This window comes from Choloepus didactylus, chromosome X, assembly GCF_015220235.1.
Source record: "Choloepus didactylus isolate mChoDid1 chromosome X, mChoDid1.pri, whole genome shotgun sequence".
Classification (NCBI taxonomy): Eukaryota; Metazoa; Chordata; class Mammalia; order Pilosa; family Megalonychidae; genus Choloepus; species Choloepus didactylus.
In genome coordinates, this window is record NC_051334.1 from 180,381,709 (window position 1) to 180,392,323 (window position 10,615).

The following is a 10,615-nucleotide window of genomic DNA, read 5'->3' on the forward strand; positions in this document are numbered from 1 at the left end:
GGTTGAACTTAAATGATTGGAAATGAATAGAGGTGACTGTAGCACATTGTGAGAATAACTAACAGTGCTCAATCGTGCATGAACTTGGTGGAAAGGGGAAGCTCAGAGTCACATAAGTCACCAGAAGGAAAGTTGGAGGTTAAAAGATGGGAATGTATAAAACAGTGAATCTTGTGGTGGGCAATATCCATGATTAACTGTCCAAATATTAGAAATCTGTTTCATTAACCAGAACAAATGTATGCCACTATAACTAGAAGTTAATAATAGAGGGGCATATAGGAAAAAATATATATCTATTTCAAATTATATACTACAGTTAGCAGGATTTTAACATTCTTTCATCAACATTAACAAATATACTATTCCAATACTATGAGTCAACAATGGAGGGGGGTGGTTAGGGGTATGGGAGTATTTGAGTTTTCTTTTTTTGTCTTTACTTCTTTTCTGGAGTAATGAAAATGTTCTAAAAATTAAAAAAAAAATTAATTGCGGTGATGGATGCACAGCTGTATGATGGTACCATGGGCAATTGATTGCACACTTTGGATCTTTGGATAATTGTATGGTATGTGAACAATCTCAATAATAAAAAAAAAAAAACAGCTGGGAAAGCAAGTGGAAAATTGAATTTTTTTCAGTGAAATTCCCCTCCTAAAATTGTCAGTGGAATGACTTCAGAAGAGGTTGTTTTAGTTTCCCAGGCTACTCAAGCAAATGCCATAAAATGGGTTGGGTTAAACAATGGGAATTTATTAGCTTAGGGTTTTGAGGCTAAAAGAAAGTCCCAATCAAGGTGTCATCAAGGCGATGCTTTCTCCCCAAAGACTGTGGTGTTCTGGGGCTGGCTGCCAGTGAACCCTGGTCCTTAATTTGTTACATGGCTAGACACATGGCTGATCTTGTCTCTCTCTCCTTTTCCAGGTTCCATGAATTTCAGCTTCTGGCTGCTTCCTCTGCAACTTTCTGTCTGTGTGTCTGAATTCATTCCTCTTATAAAGGACTCCAGTAACAGGATTAAGACCCATCTTGAGTCAATTGGGTCACACCTTAACTGAAGTATCCTCATTCAAAAGTCCTACTTACAATGGGTTCACTTGCACAGGAATGGATTAGGCTTAAAAACATGTTTTGCTGGGGTACACAGAGCTTCAAACCACCACAAGGGTCCATCAGGCTGAAGGTGTAGACGCCTAACTTCAAAGATCAGTGCTGACAGACAGAATGGCTGACTGCTGTGGGAAGCACCAGTACGTGCTCAATATTACAACTATAAGTAAATAAACAGATAAAACAAAGAGCTCATAAATGACTCAACTCTGGTATTCATCGTTTCAATACATATTCAAGGATCAAATAATTAGTGCAAACAAAGGCATCTCGCTCTGCAAAACGATGGGATATTTCTCAATTAATGCAAAGGCCTCATGAAATAAAAATCAGGGCAACACATACTGAGTCACTTAAAAGCTCATACCTTCTGACCAAATAATATAAATCCTCAGAATTTATTCTTACAAAAGCATTTCAAAAGAATAAAAAAAAATATTCAAATAAATATTTACTGAAGTGTTTTTTTTAATAATAGAAAACACATGGAAACAATTCAAATGTCCAACAACAGGGAAGGGTTTATTTTGAATGGATACATTGTGTTACCTCTTTGTGCCTCAGTTTCCTTATCTGTAAATTGGAAATAATAATATGTACTCATTGCTTCAGGGGATTAATTATTCCAGGTAAATATGTACATCATGAATTGGGTTCCAAATTATTCCTCCTATTAATAAACCCTCTTTCCACTTGAGCTTTTTTGTAGGGTTTCTATTTCTTGCTCCTTGCAATCAAGTGATCCCAAATTCAGGTGGGAAGAGGGGTGGTAGGCAAGAAAGAGACAGACATAGAGAACTATTTCCGTCTTTTTCCCTCTGTCCTTAGGCATATGGAAAAATGTAGTAAATGATTATACATGACATAAATTGACAGAAATCTTATGGAAATCTACAAAAATCTCATTCAAATATTACTTTTTTTTCCATAGAGATGCATGCTTACAATGGGTCAGCCACTGCCAAGCATCTATGTGCAAGATTTCATTAAATACTTGTATCCTTCATCTTACAAAGAGGAGGAAACTAAGACTCAGAAAAGTTATGTACAGTTGAGGTGACCAAATCTGTATATGGAAGGTTCCAGGCCTGCAATCAGGCCTGCAATCTCCTGCGCGGTAGAACTTGGCTAAGGGACTTACTTGTTTTGAAGCTGCTTTTGCCTAGAGGCCTACTGTTCTGCTTTGCTAATGCCGCCATTACGCAAAATACCAGAAATGGATTGGCTTTTTATAAAGGGAATTTATTAGGTCACAAATCTACAGTTGTAGGGTCTTAAAAGTGTCCAAACTAAGGTATCAACAAGAGGACAAGAGATACCTTCACTGAAGAAAGGCCGATGGCATCTGGAACACCTCTGTCAGCTGGGAAGTCGTGGGGCTGGTGCCTGCTAGTCCTTTGCTCCCAGGTTCTGGTTTCAAAATGGCTTTCTCCAAAACTTCTCTGGGCTTCTGTCTTAGCTTCTCTCTTTCACCTCCTCTGCTTTCTTGCTTGTTCTCCCATGGCTTGTCTCTCTAAGCATCTGGGGGTCCTCTCTTAGCTTCTCAGGGGCAAACCCTGGGTTTCATGTCTTAGCTTAGCATCTCCAAACCTCCTTCTGTCTGCATTTCCAAGCGTCTCCAAGCATCTGTGTCAGCTCTCAGCTGTCTTAAGTATTCCAGTGAACTAATCAAGACCCACTCGGAATAGGCAGGGTCCACACCTCCACAGAAATAGTTTAATCAAAGGTATCACCCACAGTTGGGTGCGTCACATCTCCATGTAAACATTCAATCAAAAGCTTGCCACCCAACAAGATTGGGTTAAAAGATCATGGCTCCTCTGGGGTCCATAACAGCTTCAAACCAGCACACCTACTGTTTGTCCCCAATGTTCATTTTTATGGTATGAATTGTGGAAGTTACTCAAGATGAGGGATTTTGTATTGAAGCTTCATTTGAATAGCAAGCAATTGATCTTCACTTAATCTTCTGCTATATCTTCCTTTGGGGAGGTTTTGTGGAGCATAAAGCTGTTGGGACATCCTAGGTGGGGAGATAAAGGCCCTCCTATTGTTCTCTGCTTTCTGGCTCTGCAACTGTTTACAATCTAGTCCAGAGTTGCACAGGTCTGCCAGGCCCAAAACCAAAGTTCTTAACCACCCAGGTGACCTCCCAGAAACAATAATACTGGTTTTAAAACCCTACATTGCTAAAGCACTTTACAGTTCACAGAGAGCTTTCTGATCTGTGATCTCATTAAAGCACGACCCAACTTACCAAAAACAACATTCATATTTTAATGAGTCCAATTAAAAAGACCTTAATGTAACGCAGCTGTCCTAGACCTCACCAGCCTGAAAGGTCACGTTTCCTTTCCATGACCAAATCATGGATGCTCCAAGCCTCTACCTATTTCTGTGGAGGTGTGGACCCTGCCTATTCTGTATAACCCTTGACCCTTGGAAATGAGGCCCCTATTTCCCAAACATCCCCTTCATATATCTGGGGGTACTTTCCATGCACCCCCTACCAGACAGATGGTCAGCTGCAGCCACTAGGCAGGCCCCACTCTAGTCTTCCAGGCTGTATCTCCTACTAGCTTGGGTTGCTGCCCTCCAAGCCAGCGGGAAGAGGCCTTACCATTATCATGGCCCATCCTGCCAGCCCCAAAGTCTACCTCAATGGTGCTATAGCCAGATGCTTTCCCAAGGTCCCAACTTTAGGGTGCTAGAGCATTGCTGGAAGAAAGGCGTCCAGGAGCTCCAATTCAGGCTCACCACTTGGCCCTGAAACAGCTCAGCTTGCAGCCAGAGTCTCACTGCACCCAAAGAGATGACTGAGGCCTTGGGCTGGAATCTCACCTCTTGTCTGGAATCTCATGGATTATCTCGTAAAAGTACAGTTCTATAGATTTCTGCTGCCTGGGCTTCTAACCAAGAGCTCACATACAGTCCACAGGGCCAGATTGCAGATTGTCTTCAAGAGGTTTGCTGGAAACAGTCTGATGGAGAGTTGCTTGTGGGAGACTGACAGGGGAAAGCTCTTGAGAGTGACAAGGTTGAACTTCACCCAAGTGCTGTGTTCCCAGACAGCAGGGGCAATTAAGAACTCCCTCCCACCACCACTACCCTTTTCTGTTCTGGAAATGACTCACCATAAGGGAACACCCTGCCCTCACATATTTGCGCTTTCCTATCTATGACCTACTCTCCTTCCACATGACCCTCATTTGACTCCCAGCTGATACAGATGACTCCCTTGCATATCTGCTTCTATAAAACCCCAGCTCCCTTCTTTTCCTTTGGGGTCTTAGTGATTAATGAGCATTCTCTCTATTGCCCAGTGCATTTTGTCTGTGACTGGAGATAAGCCTGGGAGGGGCTGGAAAAGGCAGGGTTGGGATGATGACATGACATCCCGCAACGTGGTTGCAAATGGGACCTCAGCCGATTCTATGGGTGCTCTGAGGCTGGGATGGCCCTTCAAGAGTTGTCCCAAATTGAAGCAAGGCCGGGGTCTTTGTGTCCTAGAATCATCAGTCATCCAGCTTCTGGCTGGGGTCAAAACCAGGTCAAAGTGGCTCTCTGAGGCCTTGGGTGATTCCCATTGAGGGGAGGCATCTGTGAGCTACCAGCAGCTAAAGTCCCAGCCCTCAGTGAAAGTGCTGCCCTCCTCCCCAATTTAAAAACCAAAAGCTGCAAGAACATAAGTGAATGAAAAGGATGCAAACAAATCTTGGAGGGGGGTAAAATATAGATGATAGTGAGGGTTAACTGGGGAAAGGGGATGGATGTGCCTCTACATAAATTTTAGGGCTCTCAGGGAGTCTTGAGCTGTGGTTCATCAGACTTTCCTGGCCTGGTCTCTTCCTGCATTAAACTTGACAACATGCCACTCTCTAAACTTTTCTTTCTGCAATGAATTAGCAACTTACTCATGAATAGTTAATGAAAATAAAATTAAAAAGACAACTGACACCATTTGTTGCTACCAAATCAAAGTCAGCTCCAGTCTCCCATTGGTTCCAAGGAGAGGTCATTCATACTGAATTTTATATGAATTTGTGCCAGCTTCATCTCAAGATAGAAACACTGCAGGTCACTCATTTGTTATGGTGAGCCTGATTCTGTGCATGTCTTCTTTCCTTCTTCCCAGAATCATTTTCTTCTCCCTAATTCAGTGTCAGGCATTATCCTGTACCCTGTGGGGAAGACAAACCTTTTTTTTCATATCTTTCTAGCCTTGATTCCTGCCACCATGAGGGACAGTTGAGTTTGCTAGAACAATGTCAGTGGAAAGGGAGGGGCAAATTGCAGACTGCAGTTAACTGGGGAACCGATACTAATTGAGCATGTGAAGACAACAGTATGTAAACTCCTACTTCTAGGTTCTAGAGATCCCGGAATCTAGAAGTACTGCTGTGAAGAGTAGAGAAAATATGATGGACACTAGAGGGAGAGAGGTGGTGGGAGGGTGTGCTTTGTTTTGCATTTTGTTCTGTAGTGGGAGAGACTGGGGATGTGTAAATGCTGATGAGAAGAAACTCAAGATGCCAGTAAACAGGATTGAAGATAGAGGAGATAGGTTCAGTTCTGAATTAAATTCCCTGAAGAGGTGGTAAGAAGTGGGATTTGCCTCAGACAGAAGGAAGAGTAGCTCTTCGATTAAGATTGGGGAGAAGAGAAGGTAGAACAGGAGGCCAGAAAGTTGCAGCAGACAGCTGGCTTGATTCAGGGTTGTAGTTTTGCCAGAACAAGGAAGGATCAAAGGAAGTAAAGGATTTGCCAGTTACTAATTGAAGAAATATATCATAGCATTGAGGTTAAAATAGGAGAGGGAGTGTAAACCGAAGAAGACCAATGGTTTGGAAGAGAATGGAAGAGTCTGAAGTTGGGAGATAGCAAATGGTTTAAGAAAAAAAAGCAGGTGTAGAAGGAGAGAAAGAGAGAGAGAAGGAAGATAACAGTAACAAGAGCTAGCACTTACTATGTGCCAGCCTTTGTTCTAAGTGACCAACTCAAAATAACCCTAAGAAGTAGGTACTATTACTCCCTAAGAAGTAGATAATATTCTTTCCCACATTTTACCTATGAGGAAACTGAAGCCCTGAGTGGTGAACCATGTGTGCAGGTCACACAGCTAAGAAATGGCACAGCTGTGGTCAGTCTGGCTCCAGTCTGTTTCTATCCACTGCCAGACATTGCTATACAGGGCAGAGAAGGGAGTGTGAACTTCTTATTTTGAGTGAGCAGTTGGTGTGGCACAGGGATGGGAGGCTGGGGTGGAAAAGAGGCTGAACCCAGTCCACGACAGCAACTCTGCTCTCTCATTCAGCTCTGCAAGCTCGCCAGCCTGACGCTGGCTGGTGGAACTGCAGCCTCCTGGGCCTTTGCAACCAGCGGGGCTGTGACAGGGAGTCAGTGGAGAAAGGGCCCGTGGAGCCAATCCAAGAGGAGTTGCATGAGGAAGTTCCCATAGAAAGATCCAGCCACATTCAGGAGGCAGGAGTGTGTCTCAAAATACATGGGTAAAACACAGCTGTTTCCTAACCCCGTGGCTCGTTTTTCAAAATCTTCACTGTGAGTTTTCTTTTGCTGGGTGTTCTCTGTCATTCCAGCTGAATGTTTGGCATTGCTGAGAGAACAGTAGTCTGGGGCACCACAGCTGAAGCATTCACATCATTAGTGGAAATCTGAAAAGTCTCAGTTACCCCAGCAAATGCGGAGAGCCCTGGGATCAAAGCCCCAGCCTTGAAATATAGCTATTTGAGTTAGAAAGTTGCTTTACTATGTGCTTTCTCTTCAGAGTCCTGGTGCTAAGAAAACTAAGCACACAGTATCTCTTCTGCAAAACCGGTTAAATAAACATCACGGTGCCTCCTAGAGTTTTACTTTGCTAGCAATGGGGTGTGAAAAGTGATTGTGCTAGTGTCCCAGCTATGCCGCTTACTAATTGTGGGACCCTACTCACGCTACTTAAAACTCCCAAGCCTCAGTTTCCTCATCTGGAAGATAGGGATGATAATAGTGCCAATGAGATCAGTCCTCAGGATTGTTTAACAGAGCATGACTCAGAGTAAGACCTCATAAATAGTAGTAGTAGAAATAGTAGCTGTTGTTATTGTTGTTATATGTATTGTTTGTACTTCTACACCATCCATTCACCCATTTTTCCCTCCTGTACCTGCCCCTCCACTGTAAAACTCCCACCAAAGCCATCAATGTCATCCTTGACACTAAAGCTAAAGCACACTTTGCAGTCCATATTGGACAGAACCTCCTGGCAGCATTTGACAGTATTGACCATCTTTTCCTTCTAAAGCACATTCTTCCTGTGGCTCAACAGCTAACATCTAGTAAGTTCTGACTGTCTGCCAGGCACTGTTCAAAGTGCTTTATATGAGTATCTCACGTACCTATACAATCGATACTAGTTTTAGCCCCCATTTTACAGATGGGGGAAAGAAAGAGGCACAGACAAATTAATGCACTTTGCCTTTGGTGAGCTAATGAGTGAGGGAGCTGGGGTTCAGGCTCAAGCTTGGTGTTCCTTGGGTACTGTCCTAGACCCTCTTCTCTTCTTACTCTGCAAATGTGTCCTATGTGATCTTATCCATTTCCCTGAACTCTAAGGCCATTTTTGAGTGTTTATGTTATGCCAAGTACTGTGCTAAGCACCGTGTGTGTGTGTGTGTGTGCTGTGTATACACTCCTTTAAACCAAGCAATGGCCTTATGAAACAGATACTCCAGTTCTATCATCTCCATGTGCGTGGAGGAAACTGAGGCTCAGAGAGATTCAGTGAATTGCTGAAGTTACCTTGCTAGGAAATGGCAGTCATGACTTGAACTAATTCTAAAACCACTGCCCTTGGCCACTACATTATACTACAGTATAGTTACCAAATAATATGAGATGATTCCAACCTCATGAGATTATCTCCAACTTCATGTGTGATTCATATAAATTAGACCTGAGTAAATCTCAACCACAAAGTTTACTGAAACATTGATGTCTGTGTTCAGGTGTAACTTTGCGAGAGTGGAGCTGGATATGCAGACTTGCTAGCCTTAAAAGCTGGCTTCGACATAAGGAAGCCCCTAATGGGGCCAGCTAAAGCTGGAAACACTCAGGAGTCATTTGTAAGAGGCGGAGGCAGGAGGCTGAGAGCAGGGGTTTTAGCTTTTATGCTGCAAATAACATGAACTTTGGCCGCAGACCTCTGATAACCAGGATGTCCAACCATCCCCTCAGTTCAGAAAGGGTGAAAAGTAGGTCCTTCTCCTTCCTCAGTGGCCATAATTTTACCAGGAAGCCACCCATTACCTACTAAAGCAATACATAGGGCGATTCAAGAGAATCTGGCAATGACTGCAGCCTACCATTTCATGATTCAGCATTTCTCTATACAGGAGTCTCCTGAAGAATATAAATAATTCACCATAATTATAGTTAGTAGAAGGATATTTTAAAGCCTGAATTTGGGATTAATACATAGAATTCCTAAAACCAGCTTGAAGAGGGAGAAAGCAAACATTTGGACTATCCAAATAATACTTGACAAGGGTTTTATGTCACTTATTTAATATTCCTTAAATTAATAGTGATTTCCACATGAAAGTGAAATACAATGTATAATTTTTTCCATTAAAATGAAATATTATAAAATATAATTAAGAGGCTTATCAATAGTCTCACATTTGGGGGTGGAATGCAAGGGTACAATTTCAGAAGCTTATTAAACTAGATGAGTGATCACTATATCTGTTTCTTAATTATGAAATATTTATACCTCTGATATCATAGACCATACAGTATTTATATTACATGTGCAATGAAATCTATATTCAATATTTGGGCAACATGACAGGAATAAAAAACCTAACTTTTAAACTGCTTCTAAAATTGCCTTCAATTTCAGGCATTATCTCGGAAATGCACATAAAGCTTTAAATTCATGAGAATCTAAGATCTTTTTGCTTGAATTGCCAAAGAATCTGCTGTGGGTATTTAGTCACTTTGCCAGTAGAGATAGCCAGCATTTCATTAAACCCCTCTCCACCTGAAGGCTAGTTTTGCTATAGACCCTTGCCCACCTCTACTCCCACTTGCCTATTTTTAGAAAGAAATTCATTTGTCTTTAAACATTAAAATACAACTGAATCTTTTATCACCAATGTCAGGTTTAGAGGTCTTCCAGCAGAGACCAGATTACAAACTCATGAAAAGGCAGCTTCCTGTAAGGATTTTTCATTTGTTCTCTTTTTTAGACAATAGGTGAAAATCAAATGAAGTCCTAAGGAGGCGGTTCTCAGACTATAGCCTGAATATCAGTTACATGAAGGTTTTCTGCCCATCCCCCCAGGTGCTGGATCTGTGATTAGGCCAAAATGGGGAAAGGGAATCTGCATTTTAACAAGCACCTTCAAAGGTTGCTGATGCAAGGGGTCCCCCGAGTTTACTTTGAGGTAATTTGCCTTAAGGATTCTTCCCTGAAACTCAGGCATTATATTTTTGTATGACGCACACACCAGGCTGTATCCAAAAATGGGTCTGGATGACGAAAACAAAATGACTCACAAAAATATCCTCACTGTTGGCCGGATGGAGGGCGCCCCTTGGTATGAAAGGGACTGGCCTCCTGACAGGCCACGTTGCCGTCCAGGATGGTCACAGGTACTTCTTGCCAGGGACAGAGTCTACTTTCTCCACACAGATGCCACGCAGAAGCCAGTGGGCTCTGCAGGGCCATGCGGGAACCGGAATGTTCTGGAAACCGCCACACAGACTTAAAACCTCACCTCCTTGCTCATAGTGTTTTACGTCTATACAGAAACCTTCTTGAGAGCCTTAAGTGGAATTTTTCTACATCATAAAGTGGTTATTAAGCTTTCCTTTTTACTCGTTGCCTAACTTTTTTTTTTTTTTAATTGTCTCTCGTTCGCTTTTATGCCGAGAGCACGCAAGGCCGCTGTCAGTCAGGGCAGCGTGACAGGAGTTTCCCCAGCAGAAGGCAAACTAATGAGGTGTATTAAAATAATGATGGTATACCTACATATGCATCAAAAAGGGGGGGGTTGGGTATTAAAGCAGACAGCTCAGGATTGATTATAGATTCTACCATTTACCAGCTCTGTGGCTTAGGGAAAATCACTTCACCTCTCTGAGCCAGTTCTCTCATTTGTAAACTGCCATGTCCCTCACCGAGTTCTTGGGAGATTTAAATGAGGTAATGACCATGTTGTATGGGAGAGATGACTGTGTGTTCACCAAATTCTTTTCACCTTCTTCCTGAGCAAACAGCTAGCCTCTCCTGTGCAGCTTAGTAGGATCCTGTAGCTGTCATTTGGCCAGTGGAAATTGACACCTGCTACTTCCCTTCAGGACCTCCTTCCCCCAAGTCTCTCTTCCCTGTTTGCTATCTAGATGTCAATTCCCAGAGCATAGTTGAGAAACCTGTATGGTATCTGGTTGCCTCAGACCCTGAATGACTTGCTTATAACTGAACTCTCCCCTCCCCCTG

At 42.6% G+C, this 10,615-nt stretch overlaps 1 pseudogene; it reads right to left on the reverse strand.

Moving 5' to 3' along the window:
* LOC119522501 overlaps positions 1-9,844 on the reverse strand; it is a 74,082-nt pseudogene extending 64,238 nt beyond the window's left edge.
* Positions 9,845-10,615: the final 771 nt, after the last annotated feature.